Genomic DNA, 10,020 nt, shown 5'->3' with positions numbered 1-10,020 from the left:
TGTTGAGCTCCGGCGATCCTTCTGCCTCAGCCTTCTAAGTAGCCGGAATTACAGGCATGCGCTACCACACCCGGCTGATTTTTTGATTTATTGTAGAGATGAGTTCTCGCTGCCCAGGCGGGTCTTGAACCCACGGGCTCAGGCAATCCACTCACCTCAGCCTCCCAAAGGCACGGGATTACAGGCTGAGCCACCGAGCCCGGCTGACACTTCTTTTTTTAAAACGCAACTGAACCTATGACAACCTAAAATTTCTTTAAGAAGCACTTTGATCATCAACCTACTAGCTCCCCTCTAGTCTTTTCAAATTAGAAGCACTTTGCTGAAATCACAAAGACCATTAAATAACAGTTTTGCCTTAAAGTTAAGTTTATAATATAAAAGAAGAAAGCAAGCATTAAACTCTTGCTTTTGTGAACTGACAGCATTAAGTCCACCAATTCAGAGAGTAAAATTTGATAGATTCCCTGAGTTGCAGGAAAATTATCAGTCATGATGTACAAAAGCTGTCTAAAGGTAAGAACACAGTTTACTAAGTTCCCTAATTAAGGAATTATTGTGTTTTTTAACTCAATAACACATTAGAGAGGAGTCACAAAATTATCATAAAGAGCTTAATCTTGCTACGATATCTACATTAATGAAAGCTTCTCATTTAGTTGCCTCATCCTTTAAAGTCACAAATTGGCTGCCAAACTTTATAAAAATACAAGGGAGCCGGGCTCGGTGGCTCAGCCTGTAATCCCACGCCTTTGGGAGGCTGAGGTGAGTGGATTGCCTGAGCCCGTGGGTTCGAGACCCACCTGGGCAGCGAGACCTCATCTCTACAATAAATCAAAAAATCAGCCGGGCATGGTAGCGCATTCCTGTAATTCCGGCTACTTGGAAGGCTGAGGTGGAAGGATCACCGGAGCCCAGCAGGTCAAGGCTGCGGTGGCTGGGAGCAGCCACTGCACTCCAGTCTGGGCGACAGAATGAGACTCCAACTCAAAAAAAAACAAAACAAAATAAAAATACAAGGTGAAGTTGGTGATCTCGTCTACTGAAAATTCCTCTCCAACCCACTGTTCAATGTAGTTTTACTTAATATATCTTTTTAAAAAGCAACTTAATTAAAGGTAGTATTCATTTTTCTAATTTCTTTAAATATCTGGATATGTAAAGAGTTATTAATATTTATTTTTATGAACATTCTCAAGAAATTTTCCAAATAGTAGTAAAGATTTCTTTAGTCTAAACTCATAATGTTTATTATTTAGATGACAAAAACTTATTTCCTCAACCTGCTACCACCCTTCTACACCTGAAATCAAAATCAGTCATGAAAAGACAGCATCAAATACTGTAAAGAATTCAGAGCTTTGAAAATCAAGCTCTAAAGGTCGTTAAAAATTGTTTTCTTTTTTCAAATGTTCTTGTAAGAAAGAAAATAAAATGAGTGAACATTCCCCCTGTGCCATCCCCCGTACTAGTGTGAAATCATTGTCAAAAGTTTCTTGGTTATTCTTTCAGAAATGTTGCATCTGTCCATAGAGTGACCCTATCCTCAATAAGGTTATGCTACACATATATACTTTCTAAACCTTCTTTTCAACAGCCAATTCCCTACTTTTCAGAACATTATTTCCAGTTTTATGCCACTGCAACAATTCTGCAATTGTCTATTTCTACAAGGATATTTGTGTAATAAATTTCTAGTAGCTGATAATAAAAGAACATTTGAATTTTTTTTTTTTTTTAGTTGGAGTCTCTGTCACCCAGGCTAGAGTCCTTCTGCCTCAGCCTTCCAAGTAGCTGGAACTACAGGCGCATGCCATCATGCCCAGCTAATTTTTTGATTCATTGAAGAGATGAGGTCAGGCTGGTCTCGAACCTGTGAGCTCACAATCCTCTCACCTTGGCCTCCCAAAGTGCTGGGATTATAGACGTGAGCAACCTTGCCCGGCCCAACAACTGCATTTTTAATACTGATAGTTGTTGCCAAATAACCTCATTACTGTACACACACACACACACACACACACACACACACACACACACACACACACAGTGCTGGTATACACTCCCATTAATAACAAATAAGTCAATCTGAACTGCTTTCTATTTATCTGCAATATACCTTCTATCCCCTATGTCTTTGTTTCCACTATTTAAAAGTCTCCCCATCCTCAGCTCTAATGCTACTACTAAATATCCAAGTACTGATAAATCCTTTTTTCATAGATTTTCCTCAAATACCACTCCATCATCCTTTTTAAATGTACTCTCTTCTTTAAATTCTAACATCTCTTCCTATTATTATAATCTTTAAAATGCCAATATAAATCACTGGTTTATTTTCCTTACTAGGTCTATGTGAGGCCCGAGACCATGCCTTAATCAAGTGAACAAATATTAAGTGGGAACTTTTTTAAAAGGCAGCAATAACAACAACAAAAACCCCAGATTTTAAAGTGGACAAAGAACTTGAATAAATGTTGCACCAAAGAAAATACACAAATGGCAAATAAGCACGTGAAAAAAGTGTTCAACATCACTAATCTTAGGAAAATGCAAATCAAAGCCACTATGAGATACCATCTCAAACCCATTAGGAAGGCTACTATCAAACAAACCAACAAGTGCTAGCAAGGATGTAGAGAAATTGAAATCCTTGGGCATTGTTGGTAGAAATGTAAATTGGTTAATCTAAGAGTATAATGGTTCTTAAAAAATTAAATATAGACTAGCCATTTGATTTAGCAATTCCACTTCTGGGTATATATCCAAAAGAACTGAAAACAGAGATGCAACTAGATATTTGAATGTGCATGTTCATAGCAGCATTATTCACCATAGCCAAAATGTATAAACAATCCAAATGTCCATCAACAGATGAATGGAAAAATTAAATGGGGTATATACAACAGAATATGACTTAGTCTTAAAAAGGAATGAAATTCTGATATATACTATGACATAGATGAGCCCTGAAGACAATATTATTCTAAGTGATCTAAAGCCAGTCACAAAGGGGCAAATATTTTATGATTCTACTTATATGAGATACCTAGAGGAGTCAAATTCATAGAGGCATAAAGTAGACTGGTGATTGCTAGGGGCTTGGAGGTATAGGAGGGAAGTTATTGTTTAATGGTTAAAGTTTTAGTACAAGAAGATAAAGTTTTGGAATGGATAGTGATGATGGTTGTACAAAATATAAACATACTCAATACCAATGAACTGTATAGTTAAAAGTGGTTAAAATGGTAAATTTTAGTTATGTACGTTTTATCATAATAAAAAGGTTAAACATAAAAAATGAAGAAAAACGAATACACATTTTATAGAATAAGAACTACTGAGCATGGTAGCGTATGCCTGTAGTTTCAGCTACTCAAAAGGCTGAGGAAGAAGGATGGCTGGAGCCCAGGAGTTCAAGGATGTAGTGAGGTGTGTTCGCACTACTACATTCCAGTCTGGGCAGCAGAGTAAGACCACGTCTCTTTAAAAAAAAAAGAGAGACCAGGAGCGGTGGCTCACACCTGTAATCCCAGCATTTTGGGAGGCAGAAGAGAGAGGATTGCCTGAGTCCAGGAGTTCAAGACCAATAAAGAGACCTTGTCTCTACAATAAATCAAATTTTTGGTGAGACTTTGTCTCTACAATAAATCAAAAAATTAGCCAGGTATGGTGGCATGCACCTGTAGTTCTAGCTACTTAGAAGGTTAAAGTAGAAGGATCACCTGAGACCAGCCGTTCGAGGCTGCGGTGGCCGTGAGCATATCACTGCACTGCAGCTTGGGTGACAGAGGGAGACTTCAACTCAAAAAGAAAAGAAAAATACAAATGGCTAATAAGTCCTATGCTCAACTTCACTATTTACTAGAAAAATAAAAATTAAAACAAAGGGCTAGGTGCAGTGGTTCATACCTATGCCTGTAATCCCAGGAATTTGGGAGGCCAAGGAGGGAGGATCACTTGAGGTCAAGAGTTCAAAATCGGCCTGGGCATCTTAACGAGACCTCGTCACTACAAAAAAATAAAAAAGATTACCAAGTGTGGTGGTACACACCTGTACTCCCAGCTACTTGGGAGGCTGAGATGGAAGGATCACCTGAACCTAGAAGGTCAAGGTTATGGTCAGCCATCATCATGTCACTGCCCTCCAGTCTGAACAACAGAGTGAGACTCTGCCTCAAACATAAATAAATAAAAATAAATAGTCGAGCTCAGTGACTCAGCCTGTAATCCTGCGCCTTTGGGAGGCTGAGGTGAGTGGATTGCCTGAGACTGTGGGTTCGAGACCCACCCGGGAAACTTGGCGAGACCTTATCCCTACAATAAATCAAAAATCAGCCGGGCGTGGTAGCGCACGCCTGTAAGTTCCAGCTACTCGGAAGGCTGAGGCGGAAGGATCGTCGGAGCCCAGCAGGTCGAGGCTGCGGTGGCTGGGAGCGGCCACTGCACTCCAGTCTGGGTGACAGAGTGAGACTCCAACTCAAAAATAAATAAATAAATAAATAAATAATAAATAAATAAAAATTAGAACAAGATTTTACTGTTAACCTACTGACAAAAAATATAAAATACTGATAAATTCCAGTGCTGGCAAGAATACTGGAACATAGTCGGGTTTGGTGGCTCAGCCTGTAATCGTGCGCTTTGGGAGGCTGAGGTGAGTGGATTGCCTGAGCCCGCAGGTTCGTGGCCCGTCTGGACAACTTGGCGAGACCTCATCTCTACAATAAATCAAAAAACTAGCCGGGTGTGGTAGCATATGCCTGTAGTTCCAGCTACTTGGAAGGTTGAGGTGGAAGGATCACCGGAGCCCAGCAGGTCAAGGCTGCGGTGGCTGGGAGTGTGCCACTGCACTCCAGTCCGGGTGACAGAGTGAGAAACTGTCTCAAAAACACACACACACACACACACGTACAAATGCAAAAAGATGTATGTATAGTGATGTTCATTATAATAGCTTACTTGTAAAAATCTAGAAGCAATCTAAATATCTTTCAATACAAGAGTGGGTAAATAATTAGAGTAATGCCCCCATACATACTATGGAATACTTAATAGCTATAAAAATAAAGTATACCTGAATATACTGACAGAAAAACTATCATGAAATATTGAGAAAAAATAATTTCAGAACAATATGTATAGTAAAATAGCATTTATGAAAAAAAAAGTTTAATAAAATACATAAAAGATCTATACGAGGAAAACTACAAAACTCTGATGAGAGACAGCAAAGAAGAAATAAATGAGAAGATATTCTACACTCACAGATAGGAAGACAATATTATCAACATCAGTTCTTTCCAACTTGATCTACAGACTCAATGCAATCCCAATCAATATCAGAGTAACTTATTTTGATGATATCAACAAATTTATCCTAAAGTTTACATGGAGAGGCAAAAGACCTAGAATACCAACAAAATACTGAAGGAAAAGAGAGAATTAACACTACCAAACTTCAAGCACTATTATAAAGCTACAGAAGTAAATACGGTGTGGTACTGGTGGAAAAAAAATACTCATATACAAATAGAACAATGGCAGAAAATGAGAGCACAGAAATAGATTCACATAAATATAGTCAGTTAATCTCTGAAAAGTAGAAGCAATACAATGAAAAATAGTCTTTTCAACAACTCATGCTAGAACAACTGGATAAACACATGTAAAAAAATGAATCCACTGTGGAAAACAGTTTGGCAATTCCTAAAAGATCTAAAAATCGACCTCCCATAAGACCCTGCAATCCCCCTACTGGGAATATACCTGGAAGAACTCAAATCACTCTATGAAAAAGATACCTGCACACTCATGTTTATTGCAGCATTATTCACACTAGGAAAACATGGAACTAACCACGCTGCCCACTGAAAGAGGACTGGATAAAAAAAAAAAAAAATGTGGTACATATATACAATGGACTATATATAGCCATAAAGGACAAAATTATGAACTTCACAGCAACCTGGATGATCTTAGAGTCTATAATATTGAGTGATCTATCACAGTAACAAAGAAATGAGTACCACATGTTCTCACTCATAAGTGAACCTTGAACAATTACCATAATACAGTAAGAAAGGGATTGGCAGTGGTGAGAAACTGCCAGGGGAGGGGGGACACCTCATCAACAAGGGTACATGGATAATGACCAACTTGTATACCTAACCCTAAACTGTATCCCACATTTTTAAAATAAAAAGTTGTTTAAAGAATCTAGAAATAGACCTTACACCCTTTACAAAGACTAATTCAAAATGGACCACAGATCTAAATGCAAAATGCAAAAGTATAAAACTTCTAGAATATAACATAGAAGAAAATCTACATGACTTTGAGTTTGTTGATAACTTTTCAGCAACCCCAAAGACAGAATCCATGAAAGAAATAAATGATAATAAATGAACTTCATTAAAATTTAAAATTTTGCTCTGTGAAAGACACTGTCAAGAAAATAAAAAGACACCCACAGACTAGGAGAAAACATTTACAAAGAAATTTCAGATAGAGAACTATTGTCCAAAATATAGAAATAACTACAAAACTCAAAATAAGAACATAACCCAATTTTTAAAATGGACCAAAGACTTCAACCAGACACCTCACCAAAGAAAATATTTAGACAGCTAATAAGTATATGAAAAAGATGTTCCACATCATATGTAATCAGGGAAATGCAAACTAAAACAAAAACGTGGTGGCTCATACCTGTAATACCAGCACTTTAGGAGGTGGAGGCAAGAGGACTTCCTGAGCCCAGGGGTTCGAGAACAGCCTGGCAAGACCTCGTCTCTAAACCAAAATTTAAAAATTTGCCAGTGTAGCCGGGCTCGGTGGCTCAGCCTATAATCCCGCGCCTTTGGGAGGCTGAGGTGAGTGGATTGACTGAGCCCGCGGGTTCGAGACCCACCTGGGCAACTTGGTGAGACCTCATCTCTACAATAAATCAAAAAATCAGCTGGGCGTGGTAGCGCATGCCTGTAATTCCGGCTACTCAGAAGGCTGAGGCAGAAGGATCGTCGGAGCCCAGCGGATCGAGGCTGCACTGGCCAGGAGCGGCCACTGCACTCCAGTCTGGGCGACAGAGTGAGACTCCAACTCAAAAAAAAAAAAAATTTGCCAGTGTGTGGTGCGTGCCTTTGGTTCCAGCCACTTGGAAGGCTGAGACAGAAGGACCGCCCAGCAGATTGAGGCTGCAGCGGCCGTGAGCATGCCATGCCACTGCACTCCAGCCCGGGCAACAGCCCAGGTTTGCTTATTTGAGACTCCTACTCAAATAAACAAACAAACAAATAAAAAATAGGTGACAGAGTAAGACTCTGACTCAAATAAATAAATAAATACAATACAATACAACAATGGGATCCTACTACACAACTACTAGAATAGCCAAAATCCAGAACACTGACACCACCAAGTGCTGGTGAAGATGTGCACCACAGGAGCTCTCATTCACTGCTGTTTGGAATGAAAAATAGTATAGCCCTCTGGAAAACAGTTTAGTGGTTTCTTAAAAAACTAAACATATTCTTCCCATACAAGCAGCAGTTGTGTTCTTTGGTGCTTACCCGGAGGAACTGAATAATTATGTGCACACAAAACATGCACATGGATGCTTACAGCAGCTATATTCATAATTGCCAAGCTTAGAAGCAACCAAGATGCCCTGCAGCAGGTATATGGAAAAATAAGCTATGGCACATCTACACATTGTAATATTACTTAGCACTAAAAAGAAATGAACTATCATGCCATGGAAAGACACCAAGAAAACTTAAATGCATATTATAAAGTGAAAGAAATCAATCTGAAAAGGCCACATACCATAGATTCCAACTTATGACACTCTGGAAAAGGCAAAACTATGGAGATGGTAAAACAGATCAGTGGTTGCCAGGATTTAGAGAAGGAAGAATGAATAAAGCAAAGAAGATACTCAGGGTAGTGAGACAACTCTGTATGGTATGATAATGGGGGATACATGCATTATACATTTGTAAAACCTCATGGGATGAATTACTCAAGAGTGAACCCTAACACAATCTTTGAGCTCTGGGTTATACTGATGTGCCAGTGCATGTTCATCAATTGTAATAAACATACTACTATGGAGGAAGATGCTGGTAAAAGCGAGATTATGCATATGTGGAGAAATGGGGAATATGATAAATCTCTGTACCTTTTGCTGAATTTCACTGTGAACCTAAAACTTCTTTAAAACGGTCTATTTAAAAAGCAAAACCCTGCCGGGTACAGTGACTCAAGTCTGTAATCCCAACACTTTGGGAGGCCAAGACGAGAGAATTGCCTAAATCCAAGGTCGAGACCAACCTGGACAACTTGGCAAGATCTTGTATCTACAATAAATAAAAAAAATTAGCTGCCGGGCTCAGTGGCTCAGCCTGTAATCCCGCACCTTTGGGAGGCTGAGATGAGTGGATTGCCTGAACCCGCGGGTTCGAGACCCATCTGGGCAACTTGGCGAGACCTCATCTCTACAATAAATCAAAAATTAGCCAGGCGTGGTAGCGCGCGCCTGTAGTTCCAACTACTTGGAAGGCTGAGGCGGAAGGATCGCCGGAGCCCAGCAGGTCGAGGCTGCGGTGGCCGGGAGCGGCCACTGCACTCTAGTCTGGGCGACTGAGTGAGACTCCAACTCAAAAAAAAAAAAAAAATTAGCTGAGTGTGGTGGCACATGCCTATAGTTCCAGCTACTTGGAAGGCTCAGGTGGAAGAATCACCTGAGCCCAGCAGGTAAAGGCTGCGGTAGCCATGAGCATGCCATTGCACTCCAGTCTGGGCAACAGTGAGACTCTGATTCAAAAAATAATAATAAATAAATAAAAAACAAAACCCAGCCTTGCTTGGTGGCTCATGCCTATAATTCCAGCACTTTGGGAGGCAGAGGCGAGAGGATTGTCTGAGCTCACGGGTTTGAGACCAGCCTGAGCAACTTGGCGAGACCTCATCTCTACAAAAAATGAAAAAAATTAGCCAGGTGTCGTGGCACATGCCTGTAGTTCCAGCCACTTGGAAGGCTGAGGTGGAAGGATTACCTGAGCCCAGCAGCTTGAGGCTGTGGTGGCCATGAGTATGCCATTGCTCATAAAAATATTTGGATGGATACACTCCATATTTCCCATGATTTTCTGCTTGATTGCTAATATTATGAAGTGTGAGGTTATTTTTTGCCCTCTTTTTGTGTGTGTGGAAATAAAGAAGAGAGAATGGGAAAGGCAGAAGGCAAAAGTGATATAGGATAATGTATTTCTTTAATAAATCTATACATTTCCTATGATTTCCAGCCCAGTAACTTAAATGTATTAGGTGTACTAATGTATTAACACAAATAAAAATGTCACCACCAAATTTTAATAAAAGAACTGTTTCATCTAATATATTATATATGTACACTAAATACTATTGTTAAATGTAAATAGTCCTCCAACTAAGAAAGGTAGGTCAATCAACCATTCATTTTTGTCTATTTTAATATGCATTTTTCTTTCTTACTCCAATAAAGACCAAAAGTAACAAAAATTAAGCAATATTTGACATAATTGTTGTTAATCCCACATAGGCAAATCATGAAACATATCACTTACTTTGAATGCAACTATTTTATAACTCTCAAATGTATTACTTCAGAAAGAAACAGCATTCAGGACCTTTTCAAACAGTAGTATAAAGAATATATGCATAAAGTACTTTATCACCAAAAATGGTGATGACAAGCAATGAAAAAAAAAACATTTCAGCCGGGCTCAGTGGCTCAGCCTGTAATCCCACGCCTTTCGGAGGCTGAGGTGAGTGGATTGCCTGAACCCGCCGGTTCGAGACCCGCCTGGGCAACTTGGTGAGACCCCCATCTCTACAATAAATCAAAAATTAGCCGGGCGTGGTAGCGTGTGCCTGTAGTTCCAGCTACGTGGAAGGCTGAGGCGGAAGGATCGCCGGAGCCCAGCAGGTCGAGGCTGTGGTGGCTGGGAGCGGCCACTGCACTCCAGTCTGGGCGAG

At 39.8% G+C, this 10,020-nt stretch overlaps 1 protein-coding gene across 1 annotated transcript in view; it reads right to left on the bottom strand.

Moving 5' to 3' along the window:
• Positions 1-10,020, bottom strand: part of RAB3GAP1 (RAB3 GTPase activating protein catalytic subunit 1) — a gene marked incomplete at its 3' end in the record, with an annotated part of 76,359 nt that overhangs the window by 22,260 nt on the left and 44,079 nt on the right. The window lies entirely within an intron of this gene.

This window comes from Carlito syrichta, unplaced genomic scaffold (genome assembly GCF_000164805.1).
Source record: "Carlito syrichta isolate Samal-C Ts95f unplaced genomic scaffold, Tarsius_syrichta-2.0.1 Scaffold314847, whole genome shotgun sequence".
Taxonomy (NCBI): Eukaryota; Metazoa; Chordata; class Mammalia; order Primates; family Tarsiidae; genus Carlito; species Carlito syrichta.
This window is presented reverse-complemented; position numbering and strand designations above follow the sequence as displayed.